The 22,258-nt window shown below is 40.8% G+C and overlaps 1 pseudogene; it reads right to left on the bottom strand.

Annotated features, from left to right (window-relative positions):
- Positions 1-18,450: 18,450 nt before the first annotated feature.
- On the bottom strand, positions 18,451-21,787 carry LOC148922965 (uncharacterized; annotated as a pseudogene).
- Positions 21,788-22,258: the final 471 nt, after the last annotated feature.

The following is a 22,258-nucleotide window of genomic DNA, read 5'->3' as shown; positions in this document are numbered from 1 at the left end:
AGTACCTTTTCCAAAAGAACGAACAGTAGAAACAAGGAATTAGTCTTGATTCTTCAATAATCTCTTGAATTTCACTTGAATTCTTCTCAATTGATGAAGAAATCTTGAAGAAAACTTGAAGAAAATATGGAGAAAGTGGGAGAGAGATTTTCGAAATTTTTGAGGAGTGGGGCGCCGGTTTTTGGTGTGCTAGGGTTTGATCTCTTTCTCATATTTATAGAGTGCCAATAATAATATCCCATAATTAAATAAATCAAGATTTGGAAGATATGGAGAGATTTGTTTGTTGGAGTAGCCGAAAACTTGAAGAGAAAAAGTAGGAAATTCGAATTCTAGGCTTATTAAATTAGCCTATGATTTAATTCAAATATTTCACGGAGTAGAATAAGATATCACGGAGCAAGAAAATAATAATTAAACTCCCCAATTTCATAGGAATAGGCGTGATTTGCCTTGCTTCAAAAGGGATTCAAAAACCAAATCCTAATTTAATTAGGATATGCAATATCTTCTTAGATATGGCAAGATATGCTAGGATATTTTAGCATATTTATATTTATTCATGGAATAGAATAAATAAGAGATCAAATAAATAAATAATTCCCTCTTCTCCAAAATATGAGATTTTCGAAAATCTCATGGGAATAAATCATAGTGGTGGTTCGAAAATTCCATGTAGGAATTATAGAGTATTTGAACTTTGGATTTAATTTGGATAATTATCCCAAACAAATAATTAAATCCAAGAATAATATTATTTCTTCTCCAATAATCATGATGGCCGAAAATTCCACCAACAAATAATGAATAATCGGACTTTGGATTTAAATTTGGAAAATTCTTCCAACCAAATAATTAAATCCAAGAAAAATAGGATTTCTTCTCCAAATAAAAATAGGAGGGATCGAATAATTCCACATGGTTTAATAATGCTCCTATTTAATTCTCACTCATCCCTTAGGAAAATAATTCACCCACAATTATATTTCTCCGCATCAAATATTCACACCCAATCAATCATTTCTCTACTTCCTCTTCTTTTTCTCAATGCATTGACCTTTCAACGGCCACGTCATATTTTCCCATCTTTGACTATTCAATAGCCACGTCAATATTTCAACAAGTTGACTATTCAACTAAATCTCAATTCTCATACGCAATTAGGTCACAAAGACACTATGCAATTAATTACTCATCAAATAATCCACATATCATAGCATTTAAAGCATTTAATACAAAAATTTTATAACCCGAAAATTAGGGTTTGAAAAAGTGGGGCGTTACAAATATATATTTTCGCAATCCTCATTTTCAAATAAGTTTTTTCCACGGCAAATGATTTTCAAATGAGTTTAATAATTTGAAATAAGTTTTTATATAATATTAGACGGCGTGGTCTAAATGAGTTTTTTCCACGTGGTCTAATGAGTTTTTCCCACGGCAAATGAGTTCTCTTAATGAGTTCTAATATATATTTTCACAATTGCCCAAAATTTGCCCCAAATAACCATCACCACCAATGTAACACCCTACTTATCGAATCCTAATTTTAGAGCCAATAATTTAATTTCCTAATTTATGACTTAGGAGACAAGAATTAAATGAGGAACGAAATTATGACCGAATCGAGTTTAGGGCTTGCGTTGGAAGTTTGAAAAGTCAAACTTGTGGATTATATGACGTGGCATGTGAATATTTGAACTAAAGGTGATTTATGTGGTGAATTATTTGTTTATGGGTGAGTGAGATTATTAGGATATTTTTCCATAACATTATCCTCTTGGAATTTTCGAAAACCCCACCTCTTATTTGAGAAAATCCTATTTCTCCGGATTTAATTTAATTCTTGGGATATTTATCCAAATTAAATCCAAAACCCAATTATTCCATATTTTTGATGAGAAAAATCGGCCCCCACTTGTTCTAGGTGATTTTCGAAAATCACCTATGTTGGGAAGGAAATATTATTTTACTTGTTTAATTGATTCCTTATTGATTTCCTTCCACACCTAAAATTAAATATTCTAGCAAATCTTACCATACCTCAAGGAGATCTTGCCATATCTTATTTTAGTTAATATTCAAAATCCATTCCTTATTTACTACCTATACTACACGCCTATTTCTATACCAATGGGAAGGATTTTTATTTTATTTTGCTCCGTAAAATATACCAAAACAAAATCTTGGCTAATTAAAAGTCATATATTTCGAAAATTTCATGCTTGAGCCCTAGAGCTTATTTTTGTTAACTTCTTCTTCCCTACTCCACAATATATGTTTTTAATTAATTGTGGAGAATAAAATCTTTCCAAATATTCTATTTAATTACCTAAAGATTTTATTGAACTCTATAAATAAGAGAACTCCTAAACCTAACCCTAAAATTTTCGCCCCCTCCCTCTCTCCACACTCTCTCAATTTTCTTCTACTTTACTCCAATAATCCTTCATCCTTTGAGAAGAATTTGAGTTTGAGCCTCAAGATTTTTGAAGAACCAAGTCTCTACTTTATTTCTACCGTTCGTTTTTCTCTAAAAAGGTATTCTTATATTAATTCTTCTTCTTCATCTAACCGATTAATCGGTATTCTTGAACCCTCATGCATCTGGATTGAGAGAAAGTGGGATAAAGGGGATATGGAATATATGTGTGCATGTGTGTGTGCGTCGTGTGTGCGTAGCGCGCGTGTGTGTGCGTGTTGCGTGTGTGTGTGTTGTGTGTGTAAGTTGGCAAAATACTCTTGTGTGACATATGTTGATGATAGATCTAGAGTTAAGATGCGAATGAATTTGTGTGATGAATATGGCTTGATTTTGATTGGTGATAGTAAGATAAATCGATGGAAAAAGGGAGAACGCGAGGCATGCATGATTTAGGAATTTATGTTAGGACTAATACTTGATATGTGCACATGTGATTAAAAAAGGTGAAACCTCGGTTGCGAAGTCGGATAACGAAAAAGAGAAACATACTTGAAATCTAAGCAGTCGAGATGAGCTTTATTCTTAAAACTCTCTTTTATTTTTGTCAAAATATTGATTGGTGTTATAAGGGCGGTTTAACTGTTATGCCATGCCTATGTCTGTTTTGTTGTGATGTTGTGTGCCTGATGCCTAGTTTGTGAGTACGCTCCATTAGGCTACAGTGGCTATGGATGTGTATAAACGAATTCGGGTCTGAGTACGGGACGCAAACCCTACCAGGCCGTGTACACGGTGGGATCGGGAGCCGTCCTTGCTAGTCGGCCGGTCTCGTGGGCGAAAAGTGTGGCTACACTTTCGTCGCACTATGGAAAGATTGAGATTGAGATTGTGATTGTGATTGTGGAAATTGATGAGAAAGCGGGGAGACGTTTGACTGGCCAGTCTAAGAAATTATTTTTGTGATACTCGTGAAATTCTTTTAAATGCTTAAAACTCGAGTTCACTATGGTAAGGGTGGTATAACTTAACTTATAAAATGTTTTGGCAACGAGTTCACTGAGTATTTCAAAATACTCAGCCCTGCATGTGTTTTCCTTATGTGCAGGTTGAATGGCGACGAGCGGCGGCGGGCGTTGAGCAAACTTAATTGAATAAGATGAACATTTTTTTGAACTTCAAGTGTAGTTGTGTCTTCATACATGACTTCACTTTTCTCTTGGTCGTTTCCGCTGAGTTTTTGAACGCTTTAGTATCTTTCGGTGTCACACAGTTATCTTGAACTTATTCCCCTTTGAGTTAGAAGATTGAGACTTGTTGTGGTTTTTGTTGGATTTATGTCGAACCCTGGTTTTCGGATCGCAGTTATGACATCTTTTCTCCTTTGACTTTATTGTTAAACCCTTGACTCTGGTCGTCATTTATATTATCTTCTCTTCATTGATTTCTCCTGATTTAACTGTCGTCTTATTGCTTCAATAACTCATTTAATACCTAGGTCAAATCCTTTCAAAAGAAACCCTAGTTTTGTTCTTGTTTCATTTAAGTTGCCCAGTTAACGACCGCCAAATTTATTATACCCTAGGAGGGCGGGGCGTTACAGATGGTATCAGAGCCTCAGTTCTTTCCGCTCTGGACCCAAGAGTCTTTTCAAAACTTTTTCTTTCTCTTCTTGTAACCCTTTACTAATGTGCTAAATACGGAAAGCTCAACTCCGCAACTCGTCCCATTCAACCACGAAGAAAGAGGTACAAAATATTGCTGTGACTTGTGATGGAAACTTTTTGCTCTTGAAAATTTTGGTGGGAAAATGTCATTTTGTTGTGAACATAGAAAGCATGCCATAGGATGACTCCTAGAAGTTTGGAAATACTATGTACTTGTGAAGCGATGCTTCTTGAATGATGATTCGTTGAATACTGTTTGTGAACTTGCAAAATTGTGGAATGCGAAACGTGATTATGTGAGAATCTAGTTACAATGTTGCAACACTTAGACCTGAACTACTTGATACCTACCATGACTTAGCTATATGATCACAACGCTTATATCAACAGTAGAAACGCAGAATGACTAGTATGAGACTTCAAGCTATGCTTGAAATTATCAAGTGCCTAAGAAGTAGGCTAGAACTTAGTTGTAAGTTGACAACTGCAATATCACTTTCCTGAGTGATAGAACCAACGAAAATATATATTCCGAACTTTGGTGTATCCTTACAATGGTGAAATCATACCTAAGATCTAATAAAACTATGCAGTCTTGCATACCATGCCAAAGTGGCGACGCGACACAAATACGACGACGTTTATAACACCTTAAGACCACGTGTATAATGGAAATCGAAAATGACTATGTGACATGGCAAGAAGAAGACTTTGAAGATGCGACCATCAAAAATAGTTATTTTCGACGATACGATGAATCTCAACTTGGAATCCACGGTTTCATAGAACGACGTTACCATGATCAGGCTCGGGAGAAATGTGCGAGGGAGTACGACCTTCGTAGTTAGAATGACCGATTTTTAAATCAACAGTACTTACTTGGATCCTAAGTTCTTTTCGGGATGTTTTGAATAACCATGGGCCCTTATCTATTTAAACACCTTGGTTGACTCACAATTTGCAAGTGACGTCCCTTATTTCTTTTCCTATATCGAGTCATGACTCACTTGGCTTGAAAATTTGTGTTTGCCCTTGTAACTTTGGACATCTTGATTGAGTAGACTTCTTTAATTCGTCATTCATAAGGACGATATTTGATATTATGAGCTTCCGTCATTGAACTTCATTCCTAAGGTTGTTTGTAGTTATGACCTTCAGTATGATCACATCTCCAGACCTGTTTTCTTCAAAAGATGGAATGTTCTTCCTGAAATTTTTGCTCACCTCTTCATTTCTCCAGTTCTTTCTTGCAGAAGTGAAATTCCTTTTTAGCTCAATGATTTTTATTTCTTCAACACCAAGTTAAGGCTATCATGTTCTCTTCTTCCTTAACAGGTCGATCGTATTAAATTTCTAAAAAGTTCCATTCACTTTGAGTTGCCTTTAACAAACCGCGAATCCATTGATGTGATTCCATTTTTTTTCAATAACATGATGTCGTTGAACCATTTTAGTGCTACTTCATGACATTATGTCTATGTTTCTAAATCCTACCATGACTGATTATTTTAGGCCTCGGCATGTTTGGACGATATCATTCATTGCCGTCCGGAATTTTTTTTTCAAATTTTGATAGGGCAGTCTGCTATGGAATTTGAGATTTATTGCAGTTTCACCCTGTTTTCATGACCCATCCCATGTTCTTTCGAGCTCTCATCAGAATTAAATTCTCAAGCTCTATGGGTTTTATTTGATACCTCTAAACCATTTAATTCTCAGAATGGACGGGTGAAGTTCAATGGAACTTAGTCCTTGCTTTGTTTCAAACCAATTATCAATGATGAGATTTGAAAGTGTCGAGCTAGAAGTGTTATTCTTTTTTTCTTGATTAAGTTTGAAGCCTTTCTGATGAAAGACATTTTGTGGTGTGAGGTGGTCGGGTCTCTATCCTTGATGGTTTCGCATGTGGAATTGGAGTGTATCCAACTGATCAGGAAGAGATTCCCGACCCAGCTGAGTCGTTGATACGACGACCGAGACCTGACTTCAAACAAATTTCCTCAACCCACTTCTACTGATTAGTATAGCGGAGGTAAGGGTCGAATCCCACGAGGATGGACACGTTTAGATAACTGTGGTGACTTTCCTGGGTGTTTGGTTAGCTACCACGCTTGGGTTGAGATTTTACCTAGATAGGAAATAAGGTAGTACTCTGCTGACTAGTAGGCGGGAAAATAACAGACATGTGGGAGTGTTCGTGAAAATAGGGGACAAGGTGTATCAGAGACATATGGAAAGTAGACAATTACTAAAAGAGGAAAGTTAGACAACAAGGTGTATCTGATGGCTGGGGGCTTTCTGACAAGTCTGGATAGTACCTCTGAAAAGTAGGGAACAAAAGTAAAAAGCAACTTAAAAGTAAAAGTGGTTCAAACTAAAGTTGATTTTGACGTTTTCTTCTTCACCAAGTATTAACATAATTCAGATAAACACAAACACCATGACTGAACTTCAGATTCACAAATTCAAACTCAAGATCCATCGATTAAAATGTTTAAACTTAATTTAAACGGTAAACTGCAACTTTTACTCCTACTGACTGACATGCAAGGTGGTAATCACGGCGCAGAAAAGAACTCATGCACGAAAAAACTTGACTAACTTAGCTACAACTTCAAATCAACAACTCCCGATAAGAAAACACTTAGAAATTGAAAGCAATGACTAAATCTAACTTTCCTAGGCAGAATGAAGCAAACTCAAACCAAAGTGACATGCGAAATAGAAACTTCATAATGTAAAAGCTGGAAATTAACAAGGTATTTCAAAAGAGCAACATCGATGAGTGTTTGCAGAATAACTAGCGATGAAAACAAGTAAACTTTAACTAAGAAAGCGATTAAGATTATTTTTGCCACTCCGGGCGATGATACTACTATACTACTGCGATAACTGGCTGGAAAGGCGAACTGATGACTTCTCCGGCAGACTCTTGGACGTCAAGTGACCTTGGCTGTGGCGAGGAACGAGAGGTAAGATAATGCTGAAGGATGGATCTTCTAGAGAGAATTCTACTAAGTGTGATTGTCAAAACTCCGAACCGAACTCTTTCTCTCTCTCCAAAAATGGCTCCTTTTATAGGGAGGCTTGCCCTTGCTTTTAGGGTAGACTTCTCCCGCATTTTGACCTTTTTGCCCATGTAAAATAATCATCCCAGGTATCCTCCTTCTCCATCTCGAGCCTTTTCTCTCGCATGCATTCTGGTCAGTATCGCACCCTTCTAGTGCCCTTTTCACTTGCGTCACACGAATCGTCACCTACTGACTTGGATCCTTCAATCCTGCACACTTAAGCAACTGTTTTGCAGATAATACATGTATTTCACGACATACTGACCAGTAACCAAGGCTTAGAATACGACTTATCATGGTGCTTCTTCGAGTTGAAATCGGTCCATATCCAAGTTAAGACTGTTTGATTAAATTTTGAGTTCTTAATACATATTCCGAGTTCTTGATGCGACACGACAAGGTAAGGGGAAAGCTTAATCTTTTAAGATACACGTGGGAAATAAGTTTTACAGACATACACGCGCTGAAATGATATACCAACAAGAGGTGTAGACATGACCAATAGAACGAGACGAGAAATATTTCGCATTTACGAACTACTTATAACGATCTGCTAAGAAATTGAATGTCGTGTTGTGCACATAGATAATAGAAATCTCTTGAACATGCTCGAACGTAGAAATCGTACTAGGAGAACTTAAGTTAGTCGCTCACGATCTGCGAGTTATGGCGATGGGAGATATCGACGTAATCTTAGGAATGGACTGGTTGACCGCGAAATTTGCGACGATTCGTTGTAAGGAGAGACAGATTTCCCTACAAGCCCCGGGAAAGGAACCCATCGTACACCACAGAATCTCGATGAATCGTCGAACCGCCATAGTCTCGACACTACAAGCCGCCACGATGATAAAGAAGGGACTGTTGGTGCACGCAGCGGAAGAGCATGTAAATAAATCACATAATAATCAGATCTATTTAGCAGATTATTTAGACAAAATCTATTCGCGTAATTATCACATGTATCATGCTCATAACTTGAATTAATCATGCTTTAAGAATATTGAAAACCTAAAACATGCTTTTCTACGGAGTAGAATAATACCTAATTAATTCTCCAAAGAATTGAAGATGGCTAGCGACTTCTCCACGTGTAGCTTTAAGTACTAGACCACAAATCTTCTCTCTGGTTCCCGAACTGTACTCCAATATCAGTGTGGGCTGATCTTACTAGAATACTAGGACTTAAATAAAGAAGACAGAAGAAATCCTTTTTGGAATAGGACTCAAATTCGAAATCTCCTACAGCTGGGAGAGATCGAAATTTTCGAAAATTGCAATATGAGATATTGTGTATTTTCTGTCTCCTTTATTCTCCTATTTATATTAAGTTCCTTTTGGGCCCAGACAGGGATCTATGGAAGGCTTTGGATATGGGCTCATCCAATTTACTTTTTACTAATTAAATTGAACCCACAATTTAATATAAGTTATAATTGGAATATTACGAGCAGCCACTACAGAAGTAATATTGAACTCTCCCCATCCAAATCCGAAATTATAAGTAATCCGGGTTTCCGTTTATCTTTCATTTCCCGTGCTTAAGATTAATATGTCCATTAATTAATTAATGTCCGCTATTGACTTAATTAATTAACTTCTTATTAATTCCAAGAGTGGACTTAGCATGAAACACTTATTTATTATTCATAGAGTAATCATACTCCAACTAGCTAGGTTCCGAATAATAAAACTTCGTTTCGCGCTCCTCTTGAGGACATTATCAAACGAGACTCACCTCGTGCACGATTCAATATAATAGCAATCCTAGCACCGCTAGATATCGATCACCACTGCCCAATATATCAGGATAATTGGGCTACGAAAAACCCGCACCATTTGATAAGTCAAAGCAATGCATAATCAATACCGTATGCTCAATGCTAACCTACATTGATTAAGAAATAAATATTTATCAAGACCTCGCCTTTCAGTAGATAGCCTAAGGCAAGTCTTGCTGTTAGATCCGTTCAGTGCTATACCACACCAATGTCATCTTATTTCAGTAAGGCTTAGAAATATGCGGACTGACATTGCAACCTTTCTCGATGGGTAGTCTAATTCCATCTAGGTTGTGAAATTCATATTTTTCTTTGTTTAGAACTGACCGTATTACCTTAAAGTGGACGACGCCCACAACCGGTCTACTAAAACAAAGACTTAGACTTTGTTAAGTTAACTTATACATTTAAACATGCATTAACATCCATTAAATGTAAAACATAACAACATTATGACAAAAATAATCTGTTTTATTCATTGGAAAATAAAATAAGAGTTTTACAGTATTCAATCACTCGAAACGTGATTTCTAGTATACAAACTCTAACAATCTCCCACTTATACTCAAAACACTTTCGAGTATACAAAATGTGCTAACGTCTAAATCTCCCACTTATACTGAAAGCGGATTGAGGTCTTGAATTAGTCGAACTCCCATTCCTTCAACATGGCTTTCATACGGCTTTACCGCTAATGCCTTTGTGAAAGGATCTGCCAGGTTGTTTTCCGACTCAATCTTGACCACTTCTATGTCTCCTCTCTGCACTATATCTCGAATGATATGATACTTCCTCTCTATGTGCTTGCTCGCCTTATGAGCTCGCGGTTCTCTCGAATTTGCCACAGCACCAGAGTTATCACAATAAACGGTGATGCTCTTGGGCATATTCGTAACCACACCTAAGTCCAGAAGGAAGTTCTTAAGCCATACAGCCTCCTTTGCAGCCTCCGAAGCGGCTACATACTCGGCTTCCATGGTAGAGTCTGCAATGCATTTCTGCTTTACACTCTTCCAAACTATAGCTCCACCTCCTAAGGTAAACACATATCCGGAAGTTGATTTTCTCGAATCCAGATCAGCCTGAAAGTCTGAATCTGTATATCCTAAAGGACAGAGCTCGGCTGCATTGTAAACTAGAACATAGTCCTTAGTCCGATTAAGGTACTTGAGTATGTTCTTTACGGCAGTCCAATGTCCTTGGCCGGGATTTGATTGATATCTTGCTACCATGCCAACAGCAAAGCAGATATCGGGTCTAGTACAAAGCATAGCATACATGAGACTACCAACTGCCGAGGCATATGGTATTCTTCTCATCTCTGCTATCTCAGATGCTGTCTTAGGACACATCTCTTGAGACAACTGGATGCCATGTCTAAAAGGTAGGAAACCTTTCTTGGCATCTTGCATGCTAAAGCGTCTAAGTACCGTTTCGATGTAAGATTCTTGGGATAAGCACAACATTTTCTTACCTCGGTTCCTAAGAACCTTGATACCGAGAATGTGTCCCGCATCACCCATATCTTTCATCTCGAACTGGCTGGACAACCAAGTTCGCACTGATGACAACATCTTTTTATTGTTTCCAATTAGAAGAATGTCATCTACATACAAAACTAAGAACACAACATTTCCTTTTTCAACCTTCTTATACACGCAGCTTTCATTAGGGCATTTTTCGAATCCAAACTTTTGAACAGTTTGATCGAAACACTGGTTCCATGATCTAGATGCTTGCTTGAGACCATAAATGGCCTTCTTAAGCTTCCAAACCATGTGTTCCTTGCCCTTCACTACATAGCCTTCGGGTTGTTCCATGTAGATGGTCTCCTCAAGACTCCCGTTTAGAAACGCAGTCTTAACGTCCATCTGCCATACTTCCCAATCCATGTAAGCTGCTATAGACAAAAGTATACGGATCGATTTGAGCATGGCCACTGGGGAGAAGGTCTCATCGTAATCGATACCTTCCTTTTGGGTATACCCCTTAGCCACTAGTCTTGCCTTGAAGACTTTAACTCGTCCATCGGGTCCACGTTTACGTTTGTATATCCACTTGCTCCCAATGGCAGTACAGCCTTCGGGTAGGACAGACAAATCGTAGACGTCTTTGTCTAACATAGATTGTAGTTCCGAATCCATTGCTTTCACCCATTCGCAATGATCGACATCAGCCTGCGCCTCTGCAAAATTCCAGGGATCCAGTACATTGCTGTCCGAGGAGTGATCCATACACTCACCCAAACCAATGTATCTATCGGGCTCATGAGAGACCCTCCCACTGCGGCGCGGCACTACAATATCTGGAGTATTAGTTGAAGTTTCTGGAATTGTTGTTACACTTGGTAATTGTTCTTGGTTAATGGAAGTTGAAACTTGAGTTAGCTCTTCTAGAGCAATCTCACTGCTGGACTTATGATTCATTACATAGTCTTCCTCTAAGAATGTGGCATGAGTGCTCACAATCACTTTCTGATCTCTGAGACTATAGAATTCATAAGCTTTCGTTCCTCTAGGGTATCCTATAAACACGCAAACCTCAGTCCTAGATTCCAGCTTAGTTGGATCCTTTTCCAATACATGAGCCGGACACCCCCATACTCTGAGATGTTCTAGATTGGGCTTACGCCCATTCCACAACTCATATGGGGTAGTAGGAACAGATTTAGAAGGTAAGACGTCTAAGAGATAGTTTGCAGAAAGCAAAGCATGACCCCAAAACGAAACAGGTAACCGTGCATAACTCATCATCGATCTGACCATATTTAATAAGGTCCTATTCCTTCTTTCAGCCACGCCATTCTGCTGGGGTGTGCCCGGCGCAGTCGTTTGGGATTCAATCCCAGCTACCGATAAATAGTCCAAAAACTCGGCACTTAGGTATTCGCCTCCGCGATCAGATCGCAGGCATTTGATACTCTTACCATGTTGCGTCTCTACTTTAGCCTTAAACTCCTTGAACTTGTCAAAAGTTTCAGACTTGTAGCGCATCAAATAGATGTATCCGATTTTCGAGTAGTCATCTGTAAAGGTGACGAAATATCGAAAACCGCCCTTTGCCTCGGTTGACATTGGTCCACACACATCAGTATGAATGAGCTCAAGTACTTCTTTGGCCCTATTCCCCTTTGATCTAAAAGATCTCTTAGTCATCTTGCCTTCGAGACAGGACTCACACTTCGAAAACGGTTCCTTCTCAAGACCTTTAATAAGATCTTGATCAACCATCGCATGAATCCTTCTTTCGTTGGCATGACCAAGTCTAAGGTGCCATAAGTACGTTTCATTCATTGAAGTTGAAGGTTCTTTTCTTTTCTTAGAAATTTTCGATGTAGCATTGAGTTCTGATTTACGTTGATTAAATTGTGTAGAAGTGATCGTGTACAGATTGTTTTCCATGATACCGCGACAGATATAAGAACCATCTTTCTTAATAACGCAATTGTCATTAAAAGAAATCGAATATCCATCATAAGACAATTTAGAAACTGAAATTAAATTTCTTCTAAAAGAGGGTATCAACAAAACATTCTTCAAAATCAAAAATCTATCACTAGAAAAACGTAAATAAACGTCTCCCACTGCAACGGCCGCCACTTTCGTAGCGTCGCCCAGCTGGACCTCTATCTCACGATCATGTAGCCGTCTTGTCACCTGCATCAAGTCAGGATCAAAACATATATGATCAGTTGCTCCAGTATCAATAACCCAAGTATGAGTAGATGTCAAAGCCAAACATGACTCGACTACTAGAGCATGGTGCATACCTGTAGCCTTGCCCTTTTTAGGACAATCTGGCTTCCAATGACCTTTCTCTCCACACTTGAAGCATTTTCCAGTTTGCTTCTTGTCACCCCGCTGTTTCTTCTTTCCCTTAGCATTGTTGACTGCTACTTGGTTCGGTGCCTTTTTCTTTCCTCTTCTAGCCTTAGAGCCAGAGGAATTAGGCGCGATACTCATCATAGCTACTTTAGCTTGAACCATAAGGTCCTCCGCCGACTGAAGTTCAGTCAGCAACTCTGCTAAAGTATAATTCCGTTTGTTCATCTCAAAGTTGAGCTTGAACTGCTGGAAGCTAGGGGGAAGACTCTGAAGGATTATAGTAACCTGGGACTCGGGATCGATCGTCCCTCCCAATACCTCAATCTGGTTGAGGTGACTCATCATCTCGAGGACGTGTTGCCTCACAGACGAGCCTTCCTTCATAGACTTCGTCATGATACTCCGAAAGGCTTGAGACTTAGCCGTTCGATTCTGAGTACCAAAAAGATTTGCGAGATTTGTCATGATCTCGGCGGCAGTTTCCATGGCAGAATGCTGATGCTTGAGTACTGATGACATAGAAGCCAACATGTAGCACTTAGCCATCTCATTCGCCTTATGCCACCGTCTATGCGCATCTCGCAATGCTTGGCTGGCACTAGCAGCCGGGACAGCTGGGCGTGGAGTAGTGAGTACGAACTTGTACTCTTCTGCTGTGAGAACGATATCCAAGTTTTGTTTCCATTCGATGTAATTTTGGCCTTCGAGTTTGTTTTCTTTGAGAATGGCAGAAAGAGGATTAAAAGACATCTTGACGAATTTTATTGCACTGCAAACAGAAGATTTTACTATTTGTCATAAACTTATGTAAGGAAATTGAGTAGATTAACCATAAAACTTTTCAAAATCTTACAACAGCCAAATTAATAAATTGTATCCTCCTCTGGAGGTTAATACGCATTAAAATTTTGACAATTTACTGGTCACAACACCGACATATCAATAGCTTCCTCCTCTGGAGGTCGACATATCTAATGCTGCCTAAGCACGACCATCAGGTTTAGCATTACAGAATTTTATTTCTACAACACACTCCCATAACAATGTTCATGTGTTGATAACAAAACCAAGCTATCTCATAAATTCTGATTGAACCCTGAAACTCGTAGTTCCTTAGGATTATTGTCCCTACTCTGTAGGTGGCGATAATATTAGGAACCACTTTCTAGTTCATTCTATTTATTACTTGAGAAGTCCGCCCTTATGAACTTACTGTTTTCGTAGGATTATTGTCCCTACTCTGTAGGTGGCGATAATATTAGAAAATCAGCTTCACAAAATTTTGGCAGTCCAACCGATGGAGACCATATATAAACTTTTAGTTCATAATTATCGCTTAGATATTGTGTTATGGTTTTAATTAATTATCCTTTAGCCTTAAGGCAGATTAAGACTAATTAAATTCTGTTGGTATTTAATTTGACTGGATAATTAAAACTTTTATTATCTTTAATATCTTAGTTTAGGAATTATTGTTCTAGAATTTAATTCTTATTCATGTCATACTATAAGATATATCTAAAATAAAGTACATTATTTATAATCTTAATTAGACATGAGAAATTAAATTCATATAATTTCCAAGTTCAAGATTAGGAAGAAAATTAAAATATATTATTTAATGTAATCTTATATATATCTTATCTTATTATAGATTCTAGATATATTATATTTAGGAAACTATTAAATTATTCTTATCTATATCATCTAGGATATAAAATATTCATAGATATAGAAAATAATCCAAATATTCCTAAAATCTAGGGAAATCTTCCCTAAATATTTTATTTCATTAAATAATATTATTTTTAATGATTTCTATTAATTTAGGAATTAAATAATCATTAAAATAATCTTTCGTCATTATCTTGCGATTCGAGGTTTGCACGAATCAACACGACGAAGATTTGAAGACACCTACCGGAGACGCTCGCCGGAACAGCGTGTTCGCCGTCCGACCGCCACTGGCAGGTCGCGCGCCAATAGGCGCGCCGCTTCCTCCCTTCTATGCGGCATCGCCGCATCATGCCCCGTTGCACCGGCTAGTCGCGCGGCTTAGCCGCCGCGTCTCCGGCGTTCTTCCACTGCACCGGCGAGCTCTGCACGAACCAGCAGCCGCCGCGCAAGGCGCGGCTGCTCTCGGTCGCGCGCCACCGGTCGCAGGCGTCCAGGGTTTAGGGTTAGGGCTAGGGTTCCGGCGAAGTAGACCAGCGCCTCGGCGGCTCTCGGACGAGCCACCGCGCCTGTCTCCTCCTTCCGATGCAGCAGGTACCGGCCAGGGCTCGCGGTCTCGATCGGCGGCGCGCGCAAGCCCTTGCTCGCCTGCGCGTCGCCGCGTGATCGCAGTTCATCGGCTCCCACTGGTCGTCGCCATTCGTCGAGCTCGATTCGGGGCCGGCTAGGGTTTCGACGAATCTTGGCCGGCGGCGCGCACGAGCCCATGCTCGCCGGTGCGTCGCCCCTTGATCGTCGACCCTCGGCTCCTTTCACGTCGACTAGTACGCCGAATTGGTTCGGGCGCCGACTAGGGTCTCATCGGGCTTGGCTGGTGGCGCGCGCGAGACCTTCCTCGCCGGCGCGTCGCCCCATGCCCGTCGCCCTTCGGCTCCCACTCAATTCGACAACCCTACTTCGATCGCTCATAGCGCAATTCGTCCCGGCGCAAGCGCCGACGAATCGCACATCTAGTTCGTTCGAATAATTCAAGTTCTATGATTCGAATGTTCTTGAGTTCAACATGCATAAACATAAAAAATAAAAACACAAGAACATGCTTCGTAATCAATCAAGACATGCATACATGAATTTCGCGAAATTTAAATCCAAATAATCAGAGCCAAAGACTGGCTCTGATACCAATTGTTGGTGCACGCAGCGGAAGAGCATGTAAATAAATCACATAATAATCAGATCTATTTAGCAGATTATTTAGACAAAATCTATTCGCGTAATTATCACATGTATCATGCTCATAACTTGAATTAATCATGCTTTAAGAATATTGAAAACCTAAAACATGCTTTTCTACGGAGTAGAATAATACCTAATTAATTCTCCAAAGAATTGAAGATGGCTAGCGACTTCTCCACGTGTAGCTTTAAGTACTAGACCACAAATCTTCTCTCTGGTTCCCGAACTGTACTCCAATATCAGTGTGGGCTGATCTTACTAGAATACTAGGACTTAAATAAAGAAGACAGAAGAAATCCTTTTTGGAATAGGACTCAAATTCGAAATCTCCTACAGCTGGGAGAGATCGAAATTTTCGAAAATTGCAATATGAGATATTGTGTATTTTCTGTCTCCTTTATTCTCCTATTTATATTAAGTTCCTTTTGGGCCCAGACAGGGATCTATGGAAGGCTTTGGATATGGGCTCATCCAATTTACTTTTTACTAATTAAATTGAACCCACAATTTAATATAAGTTATAATTGGAATATTACGAGCAGCCACTACAGAAGTAATATTGAACTCTCCCCATCCAAATCCGAAATTATAAGTAATCCGGGTTTCCGTTTATCTTTCATTTCCCGTGCTTAAGATTAATATGTCCATTAATTAATTAATGTCCGCTATTGACTTAATTAATTAACTTCTTATTAATTCCAAGAGTGGACTTAGCATGAAACACTTATTTATTATTCATAGAGTAATCATACTCCAACTAGCTAGGTTCCGAATAATAAAACTTCGTTTCGCGCTCCTCTTGAGGACATTATCAAACGAGACTCACCTCGTGCACGATTCAATATAATAGCAATCCTAGCACCGCTAGATATCGATCACCACTGCCCAATATATCAGGATAATTGGGCTACGAAAAACCCGCACCATTTGATAAGTCAAAGCAATGCATAATCAATACCGTATGCTCAATGCTAACCTACATTGATTAAGAAATAAATATTTATCAAGACCTCGCCTTTCAGTAGATAGCCTAAGGCAAGTCTTGCTGTTAGATCCGTTCAGTGCTATACCACACCAATGTCATCTTATTTCAGTAAGGCTTAGAAATATGCGGACTGACATTGCAACCTTTCTCGATGGGTAGTCTAATTCCATCTAGGTTGTGAAATTCATATTTTTCTTTGTTTAGAACTGACCGTATTACCTTAAAGTGGACGACGCCCACAACCGGTCTACTAAAACAAAGACTTAGACTTTGTTAAGTTAACTTATACATTTAAACATGCATTAACATCCATTAAATGTAAAACATAACAACATTATGACAAAAATAATCTGTTTTATTCATTGGAAAATAAAATAAGAGTTTTACAGTATTCAATCACTCGAAACGTGATTTCTAGTATACAAACTCTAACAGGGACGACCGGCCTACCTCGTCTATCTTAATGGAGAGGAGAAGGAGGAAAAGAAGGTAGAGGACGTCGCTGACGTGAGAGAATTTCCAGACATTTTCCCCGAAGCGTTATCGGGACCGCCGCCAGATCGACAGTTAGAACTCACGATCGACCTTGAACCTGGAGCCGCACCTGTATCCAAGGCACCGTACCGAATGGCGCCTAAAGAATTGGAAGAAGTCAAGATACAACTGCAAGAGCTCATTGATTTAGGTTTCGTTAGGCCCAGTGTTTCGCCATGGGGCGCACCGGTGCTCTTCGTTAAGAAGAAAGACGGGTCATTGAGAATGTGTATCGACTATAGAGAGTTGAACAAATTGACCCTCAAGAACAAGTACCCACTGCCAAGGATAGACGACCTATTCGATCAACTCCGAGGAGCCGGCGTGTTTTCAAAGATGGACTTAAAATCCGGATACCACCAGCTGAAGGTTCGCAAGGAGGATATACCAAAGACTGTTTTTCGCACGAGATATGGTCACTATGAGTTCTTCGTGATGCCGTTCGGTCTAACCAATGCCCCAGCAGTATTTATGGACCTGATGAACCGAGTATTTCACCCATACATTGATAAGTTTGTCCTAGTGTTCATAGATGACATTCTAGTCTACTCGAAGGACGAAAGGGAGCACGCGGAACATCTACGAATCGCGCTGGAGACGCTGAGGACGGAGAAACTATATGCCAAATTCAGCAAGTGTGAATTTTGGCTGAAGGAAGTAAACTTTTTAGGACACATCATGTCAGCAGAAGGAATCAGAGTGGACCCCGCCAAGGTGGAAGCGGTGCAGCAATGGAAGTCGCCATCGACGCCGAACGAGATTCGGAGTTTTCTGGGTTTGGCAGGATACTACCGAAGGTTCATAGAAGGATTCTCCAAGATCGCGAGACCGATGACCCAACAGCTCAAGAAGGGAGTCAAGGTGAACTGGACGCCGGAGTGTGAAGCGAGCTTTCAACTCTTGAAGGAGAAATTGACCACCGCACCAGTGTTAGCCGTGCCGGAGCCTGGAGTGAACTACGTAGTGTGCACCGACGCTTCGAAGGTTGGATTAGGATGCGTGTTGATGCAGAACAACAAAGTGATCGCCTACGTGTCACGTCAACTAAGACCACACGAGTTGAACAACCCAACCCACGATTTAGAGTTAGCCGCGGTAGTACATGCCTTAAAGATTTGGAGGCATCATCTCTACGGAGTTCGGTGCGAAATCTTTACGGACCACAAGAGCCTGAAATACTTCTTCGAGCAGAAGGACTTGAACATGCGACAACGAAGATGGCTGGAGCTAGTGAAGGACTACGACTGTGGTATCAACTACCACCCCGGCAAAGCAAATGTCGTGGCAGATGCTTTTAGCCAGAGAGACCATTCGCAACTGGCTACTTTCCTGATAGAAGAGGAAAGCTAAGTACGAGAGTTTAGTAAGTTACGATTGGAAGTGGTAACGTCGCCCGAAACGGTAGGAAGCCGAATCGCCGCCCTAGTGATAGAACCTGATCTAAGGACGAGAATTGTTGCAGCACAACGGTTGGATGCGAAGCTAGAAGAAATCCGAGTTGAAGTAAGGACCGGCGAATCCGGAAGTTTTAGTGAGGAGTCCGACAACGGCCTCACCTTTGAATGAAGGCTATGCGTGCCTGACGATGAGAAAATCAAGAACAAGATCATGAGTGAAGCTCATGAGACCCCATACATTGCACACCCCGGAGGCACGAAGATGTACCGAGACTTGAAAGAGTCCTTTTGGTAGAATGGCATGAAGAGGGACATCGCAACATTCGTGGAGCGCTGTTTAGCCTGCCAACAAGTGAAGGCCTTGAACTTCCGCCGCCCCCCTTTTCTTCCCCAGTCAGTATATCTGCTTGTCAAGATCACCCAATCCTAGGCCAAACACTGGGTTCACTCAGTCACTCATTCCTCACAGGGGATGTTAGGACTGTTTTCTCTCAATGCTAAACCACAGATGTTTCGGACTCAGATCTCACATGCAGCTCCCGAAGGTCTTTAAGGCTTGTAATGGGGCTAGTGGCTTGTATCGTTTGGGGTAGTTGTCCCTAAGGCTCTAGGGTTCAAAAGCTAACTACTTATTTTATGAGGGAGAACTGTGTGCATTCGGGCTTCTGGCTAGGGCTTCTTCTTCGGCCGGACAATTTCTGACATTGGCCTCCAACTGGTCAGTAGCTTCCTTGTGGCTTCGCCACCCTTATTCCTTCTTCCTCCTTCGTCTTTTTGTGGTCAAGTATCTGCGATCATTTTCTTCAATTTTCTTCTTTGTGGCTTTGCCACCCTTATTCCTTCTTTATTTTTTGGACTTGGAAATTCCAGATCGATTTTCTCCTTCTTTCTTTGCTTTTCTTTTCTTCAGCTGGTTCTTTTTGCATGTCCTTCTGGGCAGTTGCCTCCTTGCCTTATGCCTTGCACGCACACAGTTCCAGTGGCTGATGGGTTATTTCGGGGTATGAGTCAGGCTAGAAAATGGGGTTCTAAGGGTAGTTTTTTTTTTTTTTTTTTTTTTTTTTTTTTTTTGCGAGGGGGGTTTCCTACTGCCTTCAGGGTTTGCTACACGCGGTCACCTTGCCCTAGACATCATGTGGTAGCCTCTCTTCTTTTTTCAGTATTTAGTGGAAAGTGGTTCCACCTTAGGCCTTTAACTCACCTTTTAAGAGGGCTTTCGTGTCTGACCTAAGGGTTGGGTTTTTCCTTCATACTCGCATCATCTATACTGACTAGGGGTTACTGGAGGAGGTGGTTTCTGTTTTCCGGCATGCCTTATCTCCCTCAATTCCCCTCACCGTCAGTTCGAGGAAGTTGAGTTTTAAGCCCATTCATAAAACATAACACATAATTCCTAGACCTAAACAAACCCTAAAAAAAACTAACATGCACTGACTCAAATAACACGTATATACATGTCATACTGGCCATTAGCTCCCCCCTCTGACTTCACAAGTGTCTGCCCCAGATACGGGCTGTGAGGTGAAAAGTGGGAATGGCTAGTATGACGGACACACACTTATAACAAACACATATTATATCTAAAAACTTCTCACACTTAGACTATGCAATAGGCTAAGTGGGAGAGTTTCAGATATAAACATAGATGTACAAAACAGAACAAAATATTTACAAACATGAAATATAAACATATAACCTCCTCACACTTAGACTACGCAGTAGGCTAAGTGTGAGGTATCATGGTTACGACAAAACACAAAGAAAAACATCATAAACATAGCAAACCCTTTTACTTCTCACACTTAGACTATTGAATAGGCTAAGTGTTATGAATGGGGTTTGCATACAATTAAAACACATAAATATATCTATTTAACAAAAGTACAAAAACATAAACAAAAGAAAGACTTAAAAGAAATTAAAAAGAAAACTAACTGGTCAGTTGGGGGTGGTTCGGTCAGATGTTCCTCCTGCTCCTTCTTGGGGCAGGGTTCTGTGCAGGTGGGTCCGTTGGTTCTTCATCAGTAGGTCCGGTTTGGTTGTCATCATCCTCCTCTTGCTCATCATCTTCCTCTTCCTCAGGTCCGGTGGTTCCAGCTTCTTGTCCTCCATGTCCGCTTGGTCCAGCTTCATTGCTTGCTTTTCCTCTTGCCAACTCCTTTAGTACGCTCTCCATTAGGGCTGTCAATTTCGCCATCTCTGCTCGCGATTGTCTATTCTCCTCAGCCAGCTCAGTCACTGCCCGCTCCAGATTCTCTTGCCTCATCCTTTGTGCTTGGTCGATCGGGGCAGCTTGCACCTCCTGGCCTTGTTGTGCCCTTCCCCCAGGGGCTTCTCCCATTGGGTAGAACTGTGGTACTCCTTCTCTGTAGTATACCAAGTTGGTGCGGACAAAGAAGGGTACATTAAATAGGCCAGGAGCGTCGACCATGTACATTGGAGACAGGTCCTCTGCCTCTGTTATGATTATGTTGTTGCGCACGAAAGCTCCTAGGATGTTGCAGAGGGACAAGTTTCTGGCTGGGTAGGTGGCTATTAGATGGCATTGGTAGGCTGTCCAAAATCCCAAGTGTAGTTTTCTTCCACGCTTAGCACACCACACTAGGTACAATTCTGTCATGGACGTTCTGGCGGCTGAGTTACTCTGCCCCAGCAGGTTGTAGCCTAAGTAAAGCTGCACCAATCGTAGCATGGAATTGTTGAAGTGGGTGGATCTGGATTTTGTGGAGGCGAACTGGCCAGCATTGGGGTGGGTTAACTCCTCCCAGGCTTCCTAGGGCTCAAATTCTATATGACGCCTCGGTACCCCCCTCTCACGGCTTCTCCAGTCCGGACCTATAGCCTCCTTCAGGCTACACATTCCCAATCTGACAGTCCACTCTATCAAACTCATCGACAGTTCACCACCGAATATCCTAAAGGAGATTGACACCTCGTCTAGGTCTGTGGTTACTTGGAACCTAAACGTGGTGAAGAACTCCTTCGCTAATCTCACAGATATCTCTGGGTCCCTATTCTCTAGCAGCCATTCAAAACCCAATGCCTCTATACTGGCCAGGAAAGAATCACGAACATACAACTCATCCAAAGAGGGTATATGGAGTACCTTTCCGCATTTGACTTGTTTGCTACTGTCGTCCTTGTCGTCAAATGCGTCCTGAAGCTTTTGGGTGTCGAAGTGCTTCATGTCCTCCATAAGCTCATCAGTGAGCGTTACACTCCACCGCCGGTACACGATCCTTTCTACCGGAGGGTGGACTAGTTCTAAGTGATTGTCTGGGAGCTGCTGCTCGTGATAGTCTTCTCCTTCCAGAGAGATATCACTCTCTGAGTCAGAATCCTCGCTGGAAGTGTAGTCTGTGTCACTTGATCTCTCTTTCTCTTCTGGCTCTCTGATCACTATGCTTGCATTGGCAGTGCGCTGCTTCTTCATTACTTGTTTTGTCTTGACAGGGGCTTTCCCCTTCCTCTTCCTTTCCTGAATGCTCTTGGTTCTTTCGATATCCATTGCCTCTGCTTCCTCGTCGGCTTGTGTTGAGGTGTCCTCCTGGGCGGTAGGCTTGGCCACCATGCGGGTACTAGTATCACTTCTTGCTGCCTCCTCCCGACCTACTGACTTTGATGCGAGGTCCAGACCCTCAGCCACCGTGTCAGTATTCGCCTCCTG

This window comes from Salvia hispanica, chromosome 6, assembly GCF_029641045.1.
Source record: "Salvia hispanica isolate PSC_SH4W2 chromosome 6, Shi_PSC_v1, whole genome shotgun sequence".
Lineage (NCBI taxonomy): Eukaryota > Viridiplantae > Streptophyta > Magnoliopsida > Lamiales > Lamiaceae > Salvia > Salvia hispanica.
This window is presented reverse-complemented; position numbering and strand designations above follow the sequence as displayed.